Here is an 18,351-nt window from a genome sequence, read left to right on the forward strand (position 1 = left end):
AAAGATAAAAAAAAGTTCCTGACCTGCCATTCACTAGCTCAGTGACCATAGTCAAGGATTTAATGTCTCCAAGCCTCAATTTCTTAAATGGAGATCAGAATAATAACCCTAACCCATAAGGTTGTTAGAATAATTAAATAACAGCTCAGAGCTTTTTCTTTCTGATCACACAGAGAATCACCTGTGATGAGTATCTAGAAGGTAACCAGTAATGATGGATGAAAAAATAATTGAATTGATAAAGGAAGGAGAAGAAAAGAGAACAGAAAGAGGGAAGAAAAAAGGGAGGAAAGACAGAGGAAGGGAGGGAGGGAGGTTGGGAGGGAGAAAAGAAAGGAAGAAGAAAGAGAGAGGAAGAGAAGAAAGCAGGCAGGCAGCAGAAAGACAGAAGGGGATAGAAAAGAAACTGTACCCTGCAGATATTTCAGGACATAAGAACTTTATGTTGAGCTTTCGATTTTAATGCATAGGGTAGTCAAATCTTGAGGGCATATCATAAAGGAGGCCATTTGTAAAAATTAACACTACCTATGTGACTGTCACCTCCTCCTTCCCAGACCTCATTAGGCATCTAGAACATCTTGGAAAAGCACCAAATACCAAATCATGAAAAATGGGAGGAAAAATTTCCAGGGCAAAAGAATTGTCTTATATCTTCCCAAGCATCTGTTTCTGCAGACTGAATTATTTCATGCAAAACATATTTCATGGAATTCAAATAATTAAATAAAATAAATATTAAATAAGTAACAGAAAGTAGCAAATAACAAATCTCTTCATATTTCATTGCCATTGTTCTAAACCTTCAATATGATATAAACATTCTTTTACTCAAAGTGGCAACAAAATTAAGAATGCATTACCAGTTTACTTAGAAAGAATTATTTGGAAGAAAATACCATTTGAGTAATTTTTTAATCATAGAAGAGCAAAACATACAGTTAATATTGTTTGTTTTTAAAAAATAACAAAACAAGCTATTGAAATCAATTAAACCTTTTTCATATGGAGGTAACATCCAAAACGCAGTGAAAATTATCTGTTGTAAGCAGGCATAGTTTTTATTATTTCTTAAATGTATCAGACATAAATTTCACAGCTCATAATTAACTCTCAGTGCCCAGCATCACCATTAATCTTTAATCAAAGCAGAGCTGCTGTGATTACTACTGATATTTCATCAAGTTTAGTAGGGGGTTGTTTTCAGGCTTGGAAACTTTATTTGTTCTGTGTAACAGAGACTGTTTTCTTAAAGGATGGCCAGATGTACCCTGTATTCCCAGCTAATTACCTACAGGTGATGGGGACCAAACTCTGTTTTGACTCCAGAAAAATCTAGTTTCACAGATAATTACACCTTCGCACAGACTAGGGATTTGAAGTTTTATATTCTTGGTGGTGTTAGGCTTAGAAGGTGTACATTATTGAAAAGCATTTCCTCTATATGTATAAAGGGAATTCTCCACAATCAATTTACCACCCTTATGCTCATAAATGTGTGTTTACAAAAGATCCCCAGATAGTTCGGGAATATTGCACCAGGGAGCAAATGTGATAAAAGTGTAAAGAACTTTTCTGACATAAAATCACCAGACGAGGAAATGATTTCAGTGTGGGCTTGGGAATGCCCCAAGCAAGTTATTCTCTAGCTGAACATCAAACAACACAAGGCAAAACCAGAGGACACAGCTCAGTTTCAAACCAGGTAAGTGTTGTAAGTAAGAATGAGAAACCACATTGCAAAAAAAATATTATTTCTTGAGGCTTAATACTTTTTCATGAAAGACACAAATTGGTCATTTAGATTTAAATATATACATATATTTCAAATCAATTTCTTTTTGGAAAACAATGTCATCTTTATTAAATCTAATGAAATGTCTAATAATAAAAGATGAAATCTGTGTAACCCAACAAAATATAAATAAAAGCCAAACTGTTTAATATATTTTATGATATTTATATACATATATACATAGATATACCTTTTAAAAATATATGTACTTTAAAATATTTATAAAATATGTAAAGATATATACCTATACACCTTAAAAATATATATACCTTATATACATGAAATATATAAACTTTAAATATTATATATATTAAATAGACATTTTAACAACTTAAAATATATTTTTAAATAGCTTGGCTTTTATACACACATTCACAAAGAGATTTTCTAGGATAAAAGTATTAGTGGTATTAGTGATAATTTCAGTTTGTTATTATTCTATTTATTTTTCAAATTCGTAAGATAAACTGTTGGGAACCACTCTGCCTGGTTTTCGGAGTTGTAACTGCCCGCATGGCTAAGGCTGAGTGAGCGACCTCCAGAATGCGAGCCACAAGGAGACAAAGCTTGTCTCTGGCAGCAAAAGGCTGCTTATGCTTCATCCCCTGTCCCCAATGCTTGGTCAGTTAGGCTATGACGGGTACAACCCCTCAGAGGAGGGGCAACCTAAGCCAGACATGATCACTTGGGAGGCAATTATGGAAGGACTCAGGGGGCTGCAACAAAGAGGGAGTGATCCTCGCTCCTCGGTTATTCTGACATAGCCCAAGTCCCCATATCCTCTGGGAGAAGCGCTTCCTGGCTCTAATCCACTTAAGCCTGAAAATTTATAAGGGGGGAGGCAGTTCAGCCCCTTGCCAGCTAGAGCAGGGTCCAGGGTTATCGAGCATGACAGAGTTCCTAAAAGTCCTATGAAGCCTGCTTTGCTAAGAGTGTTTTCATTCATATGATAAGGGTCTGAGCAGGGAATGAGTATATCTCCCAAAGTTTTTGCAACCCCCTTACCTGACAGACACAGACTCCGATTAAGCCCTCGGATTTCTTTGAAATGCTATCTACTATTTGATCCTTGCCGCCTGACATTGATGAACTTTACCTGTATTCCTGTGTATTACAACCCAATAAAAGCCGTTGAAGAAGAGGTTCTTGGTCCTTCTCCTCTGAGAGATTGACCACCTCTCCTCCCCAAGCAGATCATGTCTTGGTAGTTTCACTTTCATCCATGGAGAACGGGGGGACTTTGCAGGCAAAGTTACCCCCACAATAAACATGTATTACTTTATAATACATTTTTTAATATTGTCAGCCTTAAAATTTTTAAGTTAACTCTCTTATTTACCAAATTTGAGATGTGCTAAAAAAATAATTTGGTGACCAATAAGCTACACAAGTAAAATTTGTTCCCTCAATCACACCTGCCACCATCAAACCCTCCATAATGTAGCAGTGAATGTTTAGTAAATGACTGATCCATGTTTATACAATGGATAGACCTTTCCAAGGACTCCAGAAATAGACCTAGTTGAGCAACTTCAGCCCGATAAAAACAGCATGGATGAGGTTTAATGTGGACCACTCCATGGCACTGTGTGGTGTAAATGAAGTTCAGAATCCAATGCAACTTTAATATAACCACAGCTTCAAACAGCATTGATTGAAAAACCATGAGAATCCAGGGTTTGTATAATGAAATGCCCAATTTTAACCCATCGCTTTCAACTCTCTCTCCAGCTCCATTAGCTCCCACCATGTCAGGTAGCTGGATCACTCTATTCATAAACATGTAGGCCCTTAGATAATGGGGGCACAGCAATCTTTCCCAGCTTAAAATATCACCTCCATTGTCCTATAAAGATGCTTGAATTTCCTCTTATTCGAGACTCTTAGCCAAGACGGAAACACCAGAAAACAAAGAACCAAGATTTTTCACAGTTGGGAACGATGGCAGATGATTTACTAGAGTAGGTGAACGAAGTTAACAAATGCAGAGAGTGGGAGTGGAGGACATGCATCCAGGTGAACGGAGTAGTACCTAAGTGTAGGGAAAGGTGAGGCACCTCTGGAAAGGCATGTGGAAGACTCTAACCGTGAGCCTAAGATGACAGATTTCGTTGTTGGAGGATGACAGTTCATTGAAGACTCCTGCCAAAAGATAACACAATCACGGTGGTGCTTTAAGCAGAGGATGGATTGGAGGAACAATGACTAAAGGTAAGAAGGCTCTGAGATGCTAGTCAGTGGTTCAAGCAAAGTGTGTTGAGGGTGTGAACAAATGTGGAGGTGGAGGGAATTGAGAGAAGAGAAGCTGTTGGACATAGATCAAGAGTAAAGGAGAATTCAGATCTGACTTCAGGAAGTAAAAAGATCAAGGAAAGGTTTTAATGAGAAAGGGAACACCTGAATATGCTTTAGGCTATAGGGGAGAAGCTGCTGAAAAGGAATAATTTGAACCAAGCATGGGGAAACAAAAGGATCCAGGGAAAAAGAAAAAATACATTTTCTGAAAATTTACTATGTGTCAGACCAAGGCCAGGCATATGTGTGTGTATCCACTCTCTGAAAGCAAAATCTGTATCTTTTTTATCTTGCTATTTCCAGTACTTCATATTTAGTAGCTACTCAGTGAATGTGGAGTGAATGGCCCAAAGAAATAAGGAAGGATTAGCCTTGGTGAGATAAAGGGGCACTTTCTTAAAGGCAGAAGTAAATGCAAAGAGTGCCAAAAGGATGAGGTAGTAAGCCCCGACGGCTCAGCAAAGTGAGAGTCAAGGTCATTTGTTCAGATGAAGGACAATGATGTGGGTTGGGAGTGATGTGATTAAGTCTCAGAGAGTAGAAAAGGATTTCAACAACTACTGTAAATAGTGAAATAAGGATTCATCCAGACATGAATAAAAGTGTCCAGACAGCAGTGAGGGACTAGCTAATGTTGACATGCCTCCATGGGTCCCCATTTTCTGACTTTCACTTCCTAAACAAGGATTAAAATTAGCAAAAGCCAGACAGAGGTCATTCAAGTCTTCTGACCCTACTTAATTCCTGATGTATAGCATTATCATGTATCTGTCATGTTATTTTGAGTTGTCTGTTTTTTGAATGTCTGCCAATATAGAAACATCTTTCCAAAGATAGAACCTATGTTTTATGCATCTCTAGTCTCTAATATGGTGCCCAGAACATAATCAGTGCTCAGTAATATTGATGGGACTATGATCCAAGGACTGTGCACCAACCAATGGGAACACTGGAAATTCAATGCTAAGCAACAGTCTTTGGGGCAGGAGATAGTATATCAGCCTGAAGGACATACTAGATAATGTATGGAATAAAAACAGAATGAGGTGAGTAGATTGTAAGAACACAAAAGGGAGATAGCTTCAAGGAACACTAAAAGTGTCTAAAAAAATAAGGTCATTTAATTGATCACATAACAATAAGCCCAGAAGCAGGGCAGTTCCAGGGTTTGTGCAATGGCTCACAAACTCTTAGACCCAGCATTTTTCATATTTTTTGCTCAGATTTCAGCACATCATCAGCGTTCACTCTTTTTGGTTGCAAAATAGCTACCAAAGTTGTAGGCATTATATCCAGATATAACAAGTTCTGGCAAAAAAAAGAAGGAGGGGGAGGAGGAGGAGAAGGAAAAGAAAAGAGAAGAAGAAGGAAGAAGAAGAAGGAAGAAGAAGAAGGAAGAAGAAGAGGAGGAGGAGGAGGAGGAAGAAGAGAAAGAGGAGGAGGAGGAGGAGGAAGAAGAGAAAGAGGAGGAGGAGGAGGAGGAGGAGGAGAAGGAGAAGGAGGAGAAGGAGGAGAAGGAGGAGAAGGAGGAGAAGGAGGAGAAGGAGGAGAAGGAGGAGAAGGGGAGGCGGAGGAGATATTTCTTTGTTGCATGTTAGTAAGGAAACCCTTTTCTAGACCTCAGGAGCAGAGCTCAAGTGCCACTGGTCACATTAGGGTCATGTCTCCACCTTTGCTGAAATGTGGGTTGGGAAGGCTCGTGCATTTCAAGTTCACATGTTGGGGAAATCTGCACTTTCAGGAACAAAAAAGAAGTAGTGGTATGGATGGGGAGAATACTGGAGCATAGATACCAAATAACATCCTCAAGGGAGCTTGAAGGAATAACAATCACAATGAGGATTTTATGGCCTGGGAAAGCCTCAGAATAACTGTCTTGCCTACTGGACCCCCCATAACCTCACAGATTATGGACTATTTGATTCCATCTACAGCTGACTGAACCAGGGTGGACACCGAAATAAGAGTAGGACAGTAACATGTGTCAGTAATGTGACATGGCTCAAAGTGATAACCAAACCAACTGGATGCTTTTTCAGCTACTTATATCAAGGACAGCTGTGGCAAGGATGATATATTCCTCAGTATATTGATGCACTATATTTTCCTGCATTTCCTTATTTGTGTACTTCTCTTTATTCAGTAAGAGGCACTTGCAGAGCCTCAAGAAGAATTAGTATTGTCAAAGCAGGAAGTAACTTTTCAATTTATCTGTAGCCTTTTGTTAAACCCCCTTTACTGAGGAGTGCTGAATGAGTGATTCTCTGTTTCTCGCTATTAAAATTGCTGAACTATAAAGTGGAATAAAACATGGGCTTTTTTGATTACCAGCTATAGACCAAAGGTCTGGGCAAGGGACTAAGATTTCTGAATATCATCAACAACAATAATAACAATCACCTTTTGAGCACTTCACTAAATGCCAGGCAGAGTATTATTTCACTTAAGGCATATGACAAACCTATGAAGATGGTATAATTACTATCACCATTTTACAGATGCAGTTTGCAAGTGGTCTAAAGAACATACAGTTGGCCTACCCAGCATCCTCCTCTCTGTCCTCCTGTCTCTAACACTACTGCCTCGTAGTCAGCCTGCACTGTGGAAAAATCTTCTATTGCATCTAAGAATCATCCCACCCCCCAACCCAGTAATTGGTTCCAGGCCTATGATAATTAGCACATGGCATTTCTTTGAACACAGGATAGGAATAAGATCCCACCTGGGCAAATGAGACACAAGAAAAGGTTGTCTTGGGGTTGCTTCAAAAGAGTCCTCTCCTCTCTAAGAGATGGACCTTGTAAGAAATACCCACTGTTTCTCCGAACATGGTGATTTGCAGATACAAAGATTGAAAGAATAAGACACAATTTTTGGCACGTAAGTTACCGATCTAAGACTGACTTACAAATTAGAAAAAGTTGTTGTTGCATGAACAGAAGGCCTACAAGTATGTAAGGAGCTTTGAGTTAACCTTCTCTTCATGATTGCTGCCACGGTCCTGGGTATCACAGGAGGTTCCATATTTTTCATTGGCCAGGGCTGTATCACATGCCCGTGAGTAAACCAATCTCTAACAAGAAGAACAGGATTACCATACTTGGTTTGACCAATTAATATTCCCCTTTAGGCTGTGGAGGGTCACACTTCCCTGAATATATTGAAAGATTAATACCTAACAAAATCTGAGTCCTCCCGGAAAAGAAAAAAAGGCAGGTGCTGCAAAGGCAATGTGTGTGCAGTCACCAAATTAGGAACCTATCTGTTGACAAAACAGTCAGAGGAAGCTGCGTGGACTTCTTGAGGGAGGGAATTAGGAAAAAACAGCCCTGGCTGGTACTGGTTTGTGAACAAAAGGGTCACCTGTTTGGTTCCCAGTAGGGGCACTTGCCTTGGTTTTGGGCCAGGTCCCCAGTAGGGGGAGTGTGAGAGGCAACCACACATTGATATTTCTCTCCCTCTGTTTCTCCCTTCCTCCCCTTCCCTCTAAAATAAATAAATATTTTTGAAAAAGAAAAAAGAACCAGAGACACTGGATTAAGCCAGCCTTGAAGGTCATTCTACCTAGAAATTCCAGTTATGTCAATATATTTTCTGACTCTTTAATCTTGTCAGAGTCAGGTTTTTTCTTTTGTTTTGCTTTTTGTTTTAAAACTTGCAGCCCAAAGCATCCTAATTGGTGAAGTGGAAGAGGAAGGATTCAAACCTAGGTCTGTCTGAACCACATCTCTCTACTGAATCTTCAGTCTACATCTCAACAACTATACCTCAATATGTCTCCAAAATGTAAGAGAAAAATGAGTTAGTGGCCAGCTGATTTTATGCACTTAATTGCCTGTAGTCCACCCAATTGTCCCCTTCAGGTTATAGCAGGGAATGAAGATCAGCCAGTCAACTGAGGGTATAAACTTCCAAGCCGTTTCCCCACACATCTGGATCTTGATTTCAATCTTCGCCACTGGCTTTTCCCCTTTGTTGTCTCAGTCTCCCCATTTTCTTCCTCATGTTCCCTGGTACGGCCTGTACACAAGTCAGGCTTTAGTTTGGAGAAGCCTAAAATAAAATTGTCAGGTAGTGACAAGAATACTTACGAAAAATAAAGCAGAGGGATTTGGTGGAAGGGAAGACAGTAAACCATTTTATCATGCTCCTGGGGAAAATTTGAGGTCTTGATGTCAGTAAGCTATGATGAGACAAAACAAAGTCATGCAAACATAAATATTTTATTCTATCCATTCATCCAGTCTATAGTGAACACTTATTCTGTGCTATACAATTTACTAAGCTCTGAGAATACAATAGGGAGCAAAACTAAAATTCTCTGCGTTTTTGAAGCTTGCAATCTTGTCTAGAAGACAGATGTAGAAAAAATCATCACAAGATTAATAGTCATACAAATACAAACCCAACTGCCATGAAGGGGAGGTATGTGTTGTGCAGTTTAGAAGAGAAGTTATTGCAAGATGTAGCAGGACAAAGGAACGGGCCCAAAGAAACAGAAGATATAGATGATTTTCATCACCTTGCAAGGGGAGGAGTGTCCACATAGTGTAACTGGCCTGATTGAACGCTGTCTAGTACATCAGACATGAATGAAAACTAACCAATTATAGTCAACTAGCCACATAGTATGATTAGACCCACACGTTTGTCTAGCTCTCTTACATAAGTACTAAGAAGCTTCCACCCGATAGAGTCAGGAAGCATTACAGTGAATGGGGAGTCCAGAACCTTCTACATTGAAAGTGGGACTCTTGTCCTTGCATGGCTAGGAGAACTGTCATTCTCCACAAGGAGAAACAAATGAGATTTTTATTCTGCTTTGTCTTTAATGTACTATAAAATTTCAGACAAAAAAGCTATAAAAATAATATTCATGTACTCACTACTTACCTTAAGAAATAAAATATTTCTGATATAATTTAAAGTTCAAAGTACCATGCGCTTTTCCCTCAGTACATTCTGTCCCAGAGGGAACAGCGACCCTAAATGTGATCAGCATCATCATGAGGTTTTTTTAAATATTAACTGTATAAATATATGTATCCCTAAAGAATAGTATCATTTTATATGGTTCTATACTTTATATCAACAAAATCATATTGTATGTATTCTTCGGCAACCTGCCTTTTGTTTATTACATATGTATGATGTACAATATTTATGTGAATGTGTATAGATCCTATTTGTTATTTTTCACTACTATATAATATTCCAATGTAGTCATTCATCCTCTTTCTGATGAAAATTTAGCATGTTTCAATTGGAATCCTTCTATCCCAAACATAATATGTTTTTTCTCTTAAAATAACTTAATTTTTAACTTCTTCAAATTTGCTTCAAAAATATTCTGTGGATTTTTGGGTAGTGTCACTGAATGAGTACCCAACTGGTATGTCAGAAATCTAGTACTAAAATTCTACATGTTTAATGTGTCGCATACATGTGAACATTTGGTCTGAGCACAGGAGAAATGGATCTGTGGAGTACATCTCTCAAATGATTTTTATCTTTGCTACCACTAATATTACAATAGCCTGAAAGCATGATTATCTTGTAGACTTAGGAGAAGAAATGTGAGAAACCTTTGTTCCTATGTGGACACAAAGACATGTCAGGAAAAGGCTATCATTATTTTAATTTATGTCTTTCTTCTAAAAGCACTTTAACACTGTGTAATTGAATTTATTCTAAAAGCACTCCTGAGGATGCGGGTCCTTTTAGCTCAATTTAATAAGTGACACTGAAGTTGGTTGGATCACCCCAGATCACTCAGACTAGCTTTGAATCTTTCTCAAAATGACATATACTCAACCAAGCTGTCTCGTACAGCTTTTGTCTTTGATAGAATAGTTGAGCCCACATTATTTTACATTCTGGCACTAGAAAAGCTATTTCAGCAGCTGAATCAACCAAGGCTCCAAATCCCCTTGGACAGTTTTATCAGTCACGGTCCATTCAGCTGGCAATAAAAGAAACCCAGTGGTGTAACAACTGGGAAATATATTATCTCATAAAGAAAGAAGTCTAGAGGTAGTTAGTTGATTCAGTAGTTTATCATTATCATCAAAGACCCAAGTTCTTTCCAATGCTACAGTGCCTTTCTCAATATCAGCCATACTCTCAATCTGGTAGCAAAATGGCTGCAGCTGTTCCAGGCATCACATCCATAAACAACAGCACTGAGAGGAATAGAGAAACATATTTTCTTATAACTCTCTCTCAGAGATATTCTTCAGAACCCATTTCCTCCCCACACCCAGCAGACTTGCTTCTAGATCCACAGAGCTGAGTCACATGTTCATCACTAAACCAAATATTATCAAAGGAAATGAGACTGATAGTAGTTCTGCCAATCAGGCCCACCGCTAGAGCTGGGCTTGGGCTCTGTGAACCCACATGACTTCATGGGGTCTCCTGACTGATGATTACATGGGGGAGGAGCTATGCAAACAAAATCAAAGTTCCAATAGAAAGGGAGAAGAGGAACAGATCAAGGGTAGGCACCCAAGAGTGCCCAGTAGAGTTAGTCCTCTTCAACTCCCTATTCATGCACTAAGGATAGATTTTAAATACCAAGGAAGTGAATTTCAGTTCGCTCTAGCCCTATGAAAGATTTTTACAAGCTCCAGACCCAAGCCCCAAATAACTACTCTATCTCAAGTGCCTAACTCCTGTTGACTTCTGAGCCACAGCTTCTACGGTCAGAAGGCCTGTATCTCCCCAAAATTCATATGTTGAAAACTCAATGTCCAATGTGATGATATTAGGAGGTGGGGCCTCTGGGAGGTAATTAGTGTCCTTCTAGAAGAGGCCCAAGAGAGCTCCCTAGCCCCCTTCACCATAAAAAGTGAGAAGGTACCATCCATGAAGCAGAAAGTAGGTCCTCACCTGACCCCAAATCAGCTGGTACTTTGGTCTTGAACCCCCAGCCTCAAGACCTGTGAGAAATAAATCTCAGTCCCTGGTATTTTGTTACAGCAGTCCAAACAGACTAAGGTAATGGCTTTAATCGACAAAGGTGGTAATCAATATTTGGTTACTCATGCTCCAAAATAAAGATGCATCTGGGCCTGGGGAGTAGAGTTGATTAACCCTGGGAATAACTGTTTAATGTACAGCTACCTGCAGTCTAATTTGGGTACTTAAGAACATGGAATCTAATGTTAAATGGCAAACTAATATTCAGCATTTGCTTGAGGAACTCTCTAATGTTCAGTGTAAATTTTGAAGTACCAGTATATGGAATTAAATTAAATTACTAGAAACACTTTCCTTCATTTTCTTCCTGCTTATCCTCCAAATATAAACTGCTTAGTTTCCAGACCAGCCTAGAAAAAAATAAATCAGACTTCAGGTAAGTATTTTAGATGAACTGGAACATTAGTTAACTTTTTTTCTTTTTTTTTGAGTGACAGCTATCTATTTGCCAAATGCTATAAATAGGACACATCCAGACACTGTGCAGGAAACTTTCCTGATATAACACTTCGCATATCTGCTTTTTTTCAAATTCACATGTTCTTAAAATTAGATTTTAAAATGCTGCCAATATACTCGAAGATGCCAGTCTAATTTAGGCAGAAATGTGAAAGTCTGCTTCCATTCGAGTGAAGCAACTGTTAAAAACAAGAAGGCATTCAGAGAATCTAATGATGAAGCTCTAAGCAAGAACGCTGTAAAGTCTTCTCAACCGCGTCTAGTGCCAGATTTAGATGCTTGTTAACTAAACTACAGCTCAGGCCTTTACATGATAAGGGACCTCCAAAATTGCAAAAGTTTTCCAATAACAGGGCACTTATGATGCGTAGGTGAGTTTTACGCCGATTTCTTCCAACCCTGTGATGAGATTCTGCGTGCCCCCGCTACAGGCAGGATGCTGTTACACCCTTTCCCAGGTTTCATGAATTGTTCAAAGTTGATTTGAAAATATACACAGACTCCTCATACTGCTTTAGTATCAAATCAAAGACAGTTCTGCTTTCATCATTACATAATGTAAATATATACTTCTTTAAAATAAGTTTACTGTCTTTAAGAATTCAAAGGTATTTTTTATGTGTGTAGGAGAAAATATCTTTGGACTTCATGAAATGAAGCCTGTAGGTTTCATCAATATACATGGACATGGGCTGTTTGAAAGCTGTCAGTTTTCTTCTCAAATATTTGGGGAAGAGATACGGTTGAGGAAAGAGAAGTCACTAGATTAGGCTCCAATAGATTAAAGAAGAATGTCAATCATGCCAAACCCTGGAATGTGATTGGAGGCCCTCAATTTACAAGCTAATTTCAATGATTTCTTCTGCATTTAACCTCTGTTTCTGTATTTTTCTTTCACTATACACCTTTCCGAAACTACAGCCCAGGCTGTCAATAGTAAACAATGGTAAGAGAAAGCTACACCCTAGGAACCTGCATGACAGTCCTGTGCGGAAGAGGAAGGCTGGCACACTAGGCACTTAGGGGGCTGAGGGAGAAATCATGAGGCTAAGAAAGACATTGCCTGGAATCGGAAATCTGGAAGCTCTTCTCTGTCTCCCAGTTCACAGCTGCCATTCATTTTTTTATTTTCCACAATATTTTACCCCTCTTGTGTTTCTCCTCATATTTCCCCTTTCTTGGTCTCTAAAACATACGGGAAAAAAAAGACTTAAAGCAAAAAAACATGTCCTGCAGTTAAATGAAAGGGGTCCCCCTCCTCCAGGCTGTGGATGGGTCCTGATCTGGGCCTGTTAGGAACTGGGCCACACAGCAGAAGGTGAGCTTGAATGTAATGAACTTGAATCATCCTGAAACCATCCCCACCCCCCGCCCAGTCCGTGGAAAATTTGCCTTCCACAAAACCAGTCCCTGACGCCAAAAAGGTTGAGGACTGGTATAAAGTGTTTGCAGTCTCTTCTATGCCCCGGCCTCCCATGTATTAAAGGAAAGCCCTTCCCAGAGCAGCCCTTTCTCCCTTCCCATCCCCATGCGCATCCCCACCAACATGCAGGAAGGGTAATAGCTGCCTGTGGGTCATTAGATTCCATCAGAGCACTTCTGGGAAAGAACTGGGAAAAAGTGCAGGACTAAAGAAAACATTGAAAGGGAGGGGAAGACCATGGGCATCAAGAGTCCTTTCTGGCTGGACTTGGCAGTGAGTTTGAGGCTGACAGCTGAGTGCACAGGGTGCAGAGGGGGTCGGGGGGATGGGAGATGTATAAAGTCTGTGAGCCCTGGGACCTCGTCCCTCTAGAGGCATGCCTGACACATAGGAGACATTTAGTAAACATTGAATTAAGAACAAGAAGAATAATGAAAGAATAACTTATCGCTTGTTAACTTTCTTGTATAAGATAAGTTAGCCTTTCTTGTATATTTTCTAAGTCTTCAGTAAAATTTGCATTACGTTTAGGTACTTTGGTGGGTGCACTGGCATCCTCTCTGTAAAACTCCTTGCCCTGGCTTTTATTCCAGTTACACACTCACCTTGTCATCCCGTGTGACGAGGTCCGTGTCATCATGACAAGCTGCAGAGCCGGGGTTAGAACTAGGTTGTGACTCTTGTGGGTAAGCATCTCAATGACGGGATAAAATTGCTTTTTACGTGTAAAGTTGTCTCCCCAAGAAAATGACAGAAGTCTTACCATTTGAATATATGAGTATTATTTTAGAGGGAGAATAGTGCTAACTGCTTTATTTCACAAGTGAGCAGTGGGGTAAAGGTAAAATGGTGAGATACATTTATACATTCAAGAGCAGCGGCCGAACGTCTGCCGGGTGCCAGGCCTCATGCTGGGTGCAATGTAGCGTAAGGAAGTGTAGTTAGAGCATGAACAAAATCAAAAACTATGATTTAAATTAGGGATGTGGTCAATGCATTTCTATTCTTATCAAGATGCTAAGTCACAAATGATATGAGCAGATCCCTTTGTAAAATTAGGGTCAAGGTGGCTGAAACTTTTTACGTGTAACCTCACTGAAGTCGCCCTGTATGGGGACATGCATCTCTCTTGGGAATGCTAACCCCCTTCTCAGGACTTTCTCTCCCCCTCACACCCCCATGTGGCGGATTTAATGAGCTGCAGGTGACAGGGCCCCATTCTGTTGGCCACTGCTCACAAGTCTAAAAATGAACATGCGACCCAAACCAGGCAGGGATACTGCTGGAGGCTTTGTTTCCCACAAAGTGGAAAGACTTAGTTTGAAAAAAAATGGGGGGCATTACTTTACCCACCCAGGACCTCATATATTTATTCCTTTTTATGAAAACATTGAAGTTCTTCTGTCTTAACCAACCTCATTTTTGCAACACTGTTGTCAACTACCTGTATTGTCACCATACTTTCTGCTAGATGATAACACCTTATTCATCTTATAACTGAAAGTTGTACCATTTTGCCCAACTCCCCCTATTTTCCCTACCTGGCCCCTAAACAATCACTTTCTTCTTTCTGTTTCTATATGCTTGACTTTTTTTAAGACACCACATACAAGTGATTCCACACAGTATTTGTCTTTCTTGTCTGCTTTGCTTAATCACCTAGCGTACTGCCTTCCAGGTTCATCAGTGTTGTTGAAAGTGACAGGATTTCTCTCCCTTTTTAAGGCTGAATAACGCTCCATTGCATACATGCACTACTTTTTTTCTTGATCCACCATTCATTGATGAAGACTTAGGTGGCTTCTCTGCTCTATCTATTGTGAACAATACTGCAATGAACAAGAAAATAGATAATCTCTTTAAGATAATGGTTTTGTTTCCTTTGGTTATAGCCCCAGGAATGTAATTGCTGAATCATATGGTAGTTCTATATTTAAGTTCTTGAGGAACCTCTATACTCTTTTCCATAATGTCTATACCAGTTTTCATTCCTACCAACTGTGTACAAGGTTTCCCTTTGAGCGACATCCTCACCAGCATTTGTTACCTGGGACACGAAGGGAAATGGCAAGAGATGGAGAGAAGGAGAGGTGGGCAGAGTGGCACGGTGAGAGTGCCTGGCTCCAGGGGGCCTGAGTTCACGGACACCTCTGCCTTCTCCTGCAGACAATTGAACCAATACATTCCCAAGTTAGCTTAGGTTGTTTTTTTTGGTCATCACCACCAAAATATTTCTAACTAATATACTTAATAAATTTAAAGTGGTTTATATAAATAAGCAAGGGACTTAGCTAAATCAAAGATTACTTTATGAATCTTAACAAAATAGGCTTTAAACTCTGATTAAAATCTCAAGTTTACTGTTTGCTAGTTTAGTAACTTTGGCTTACCCTTTGCACTGTGGCTTCAACATCACGTGTAAAAAGTAGTAATGATGTATACATTGCCAGGTCATTCTGAGGATCAAATAAAATAGTGTATATTAGCTCTGGCTGGTGCAGCTCCCAGTCAGGGCACATGCCTGGGTTGCAGCAGGGGAGGCACAAGAGGCAACCACACACTGATATTTCTCTCCCTCTCCTTTCCTTCCCCTCTCTCTAAAATCCACAAGCATGTCCTCCAGTGAGGATTAAAAAAAAACACTGTAAGTGCAGTCTACTCTATATGATGAACCAGAATTAGGGGAACCAAGAGTTACAGAAGTACTGGTGCATCCTGGAAGAACGCAGCCTTGGGTGACGAAGGGAGTTTAAGGGCATTCCTCTCAGTCAGACAAGGAGAGAACTATGTCTGTGCTGAGCTCATAGATTATTCAGAGCAGAGTCAACAAAGGTTTTGGGGTTGGTTTTTTTTTTTTTTTTGGTCTCAAGATACTACAGATCAAATATCTGATGGAGCACATAGATCACCTCTGGTCCAAGTTCATGAGAAATTACTTGACATGAGAAAGAAAGTGAAAGAAGTAATAGTTCTAAAACTAATTAATCCTTCTCTGAAAATTCCTGGGCTTCTCCAGTGGCCTTAGCATATTAACTGGATACCTTACTTAGATTCTGTGTACTCTGTGTAGTTGTGACATTAGATCACTGGTGAACTTTTAAAATAATCTTAATACATCAAGATGGAGGCATAGGTAGCCACACTTTGCTTCCTTGTGCAACCACAGAAAGAATTACAACTATATCTCAAAAACAAATAACACCCAGAACTGCCAGAAAATTGAGCTATATGGGAGTCTGACAACCGAGGATTTAAAGAAGTCATATTCGTCTGGACGGGTAGGAGGGGTGGAGTCACAGAGATGGGTGGAGACACACTGTGGTGTATAGAGGCAGCACAGCAGAGGTGGCGGTAGCTGTGGCAGAACAGGCAGTCCAACACTCATGTGCGGTGGATAAAAAGGGGGAGGGACACCTTGAGAGCAAGGGATCCGAGCCCTACGCCAGACTGCACATCCCAGGGTTCCAGACCTGGGAAGATAAATCCTCATAATTTCTGGCTGTAGAATCAGTGGGGGTTGAGTCAGTGGAAGAGACTTCCTGATTATCAGGAGTCTGTTTAAAGGGCCCACATGGACTTAGAATGTATGCAAACCAACCCACTCTGGGATTCCCCACCAGGGCAACAGCTGGAAAGGTGCAAATTACATACAGGAAGTGGGTGAAGCAACTGGAAATGGGGCAAGTGCCAGGCACACCTCCAGAAGCCAGGCAGCGGCACTGTCCCCTCTCTGGGCCCTCCTCCTACACGGAGGAACAAAGTGCTAAAGTGCGTTGCCCCACCCCAGCGATTACTTATGGTTCCACCCCACATAATTTGCAGGTGCATTTTCTAAGACAGGGAGTCAAAGTAGTTCTACCTAATATGCAGAAACAAACACAGGGAGCCTGCTGAATTGAGGAGATGAAGAAATATGGCCCAAATGAAAGAACAGCACAAAACTCTAGAAAAAGAACTAAATGAAACAGAGATAACCAACCAGTAAGATGCAGAGTTCAAAACATCGTTGCTCAGGATGGTCAAAGAATTAATTGAGTACTGCAAGAATATAAGGGAATAAATAAAGGTTAAACTAAGTGAAATAAAGAAAAATCTGCAGAGAACCAACAGTGGATGGGGATGAAGCCAAGAATCAGATCAACAATTTGAAACACAAGGAAGGAAAAAATTCAACCAGAACAGCAGGAAGAAAAAAAGGATTAAAAAAAATGAGGACAGGCTTACAAACTTCTGGGATAACTTTAAATGTACCAGCATCTGAATCATAGAGATGCCAGAAGGAGAAGAGGAAGAGCAAGAAGTCAAAAGCTTATTTGAAAAAAGAATGAAAGGAAACTTCTCTTAATTGGCAAAGGAAATAGACATACGAGTCCAGGAAGCACAGAGAATCCCAAACATATTGGACCCTAAAAGGACCACACCAAGACACATCATAATTAAAATGCAAAAGGTGAAACATAAAGAGAGAATCTTAAATTCAGCAAGAGAAAATTGGAGTTACCTACAAAGGAATTCCCATCAGACAGCTAATTTCTCAAAAGAAACTTTGCAGGCAAGAAGTATTCAAAGTGATGAAAAGCAAGGACCCACAACCTAGATTACTCTATCCAGAAAAGCAGTCATTTAGAATGGAAGGGCAGATAAAGTGTTTCCCAGACAAGGTAATGCCAAAGGAGTTCATCATCACCAAGCCATTATTACATGAAATGTTAAAGGGACTTATTTAAGAAAAAGGAGATCAAAACTATGAACACTAAAAGGGCAACAAAATCACAACTATGAACAACTGAATCTAAAAAACAAACTAAGCAAACAAGCAGAAAAGGAACAAAATCATGGATATGGAGATCATTCAGAGGGTTATCAGCTGGGAGGGGAGCAGGGAGACTGGGGTAAAAGGTTCAGCAATTAAGAAGTATAATTGGTAGGTACAAAAAGGACAGGGGGGTGTCAAGAATAGTACAGGAAATGGAAAAGCTAAAGAACGTATATGTTGCCATGTATAATGCATACCTATGCTTTAGTATGAATTTCCATGTGTAATGAGCATTACTGTTTTCCTCTGAAAAATTTGGACATAAAAGTGTGCATTGTACATGGCAAAATACAGTATGTGCACAATCCATGGACATGAACTAAGGGGGGGTTGCTGGAGGGAAGGGGATACTGGGCAGAGACAGGCAAAGGGGGAAAAATTGGGACAACTGTAATAGCATTCTCAATAAAATATATTTTTAAAAACTAAATTAAAAAATAATCTTAACTTACTGATTGATGCACAGGGTTCTGGCAAATTGCCTTAGACGAAGAATGTGGTGCCAAAATTGCATTTGTAATTCTTGGCTGTGATGATCTGCTTTTCCAAATTTGGCCAGTGGTTCAGCCATTTGCAAAGGCC

This window comes from Sturnira hondurensis, unplaced genomic scaffold, assembly GCF_014824575.4.
Source record: "Sturnira hondurensis isolate 20B ecotype Veracruz unplaced genomic scaffold, ASM1482457v3 Scaffold0000648, whole genome shotgun sequence".
NCBI lineage: Eukaryota > Metazoa > Chordata > Mammalia > Chiroptera > Phyllostomidae > Sturnira > Sturnira hondurensis.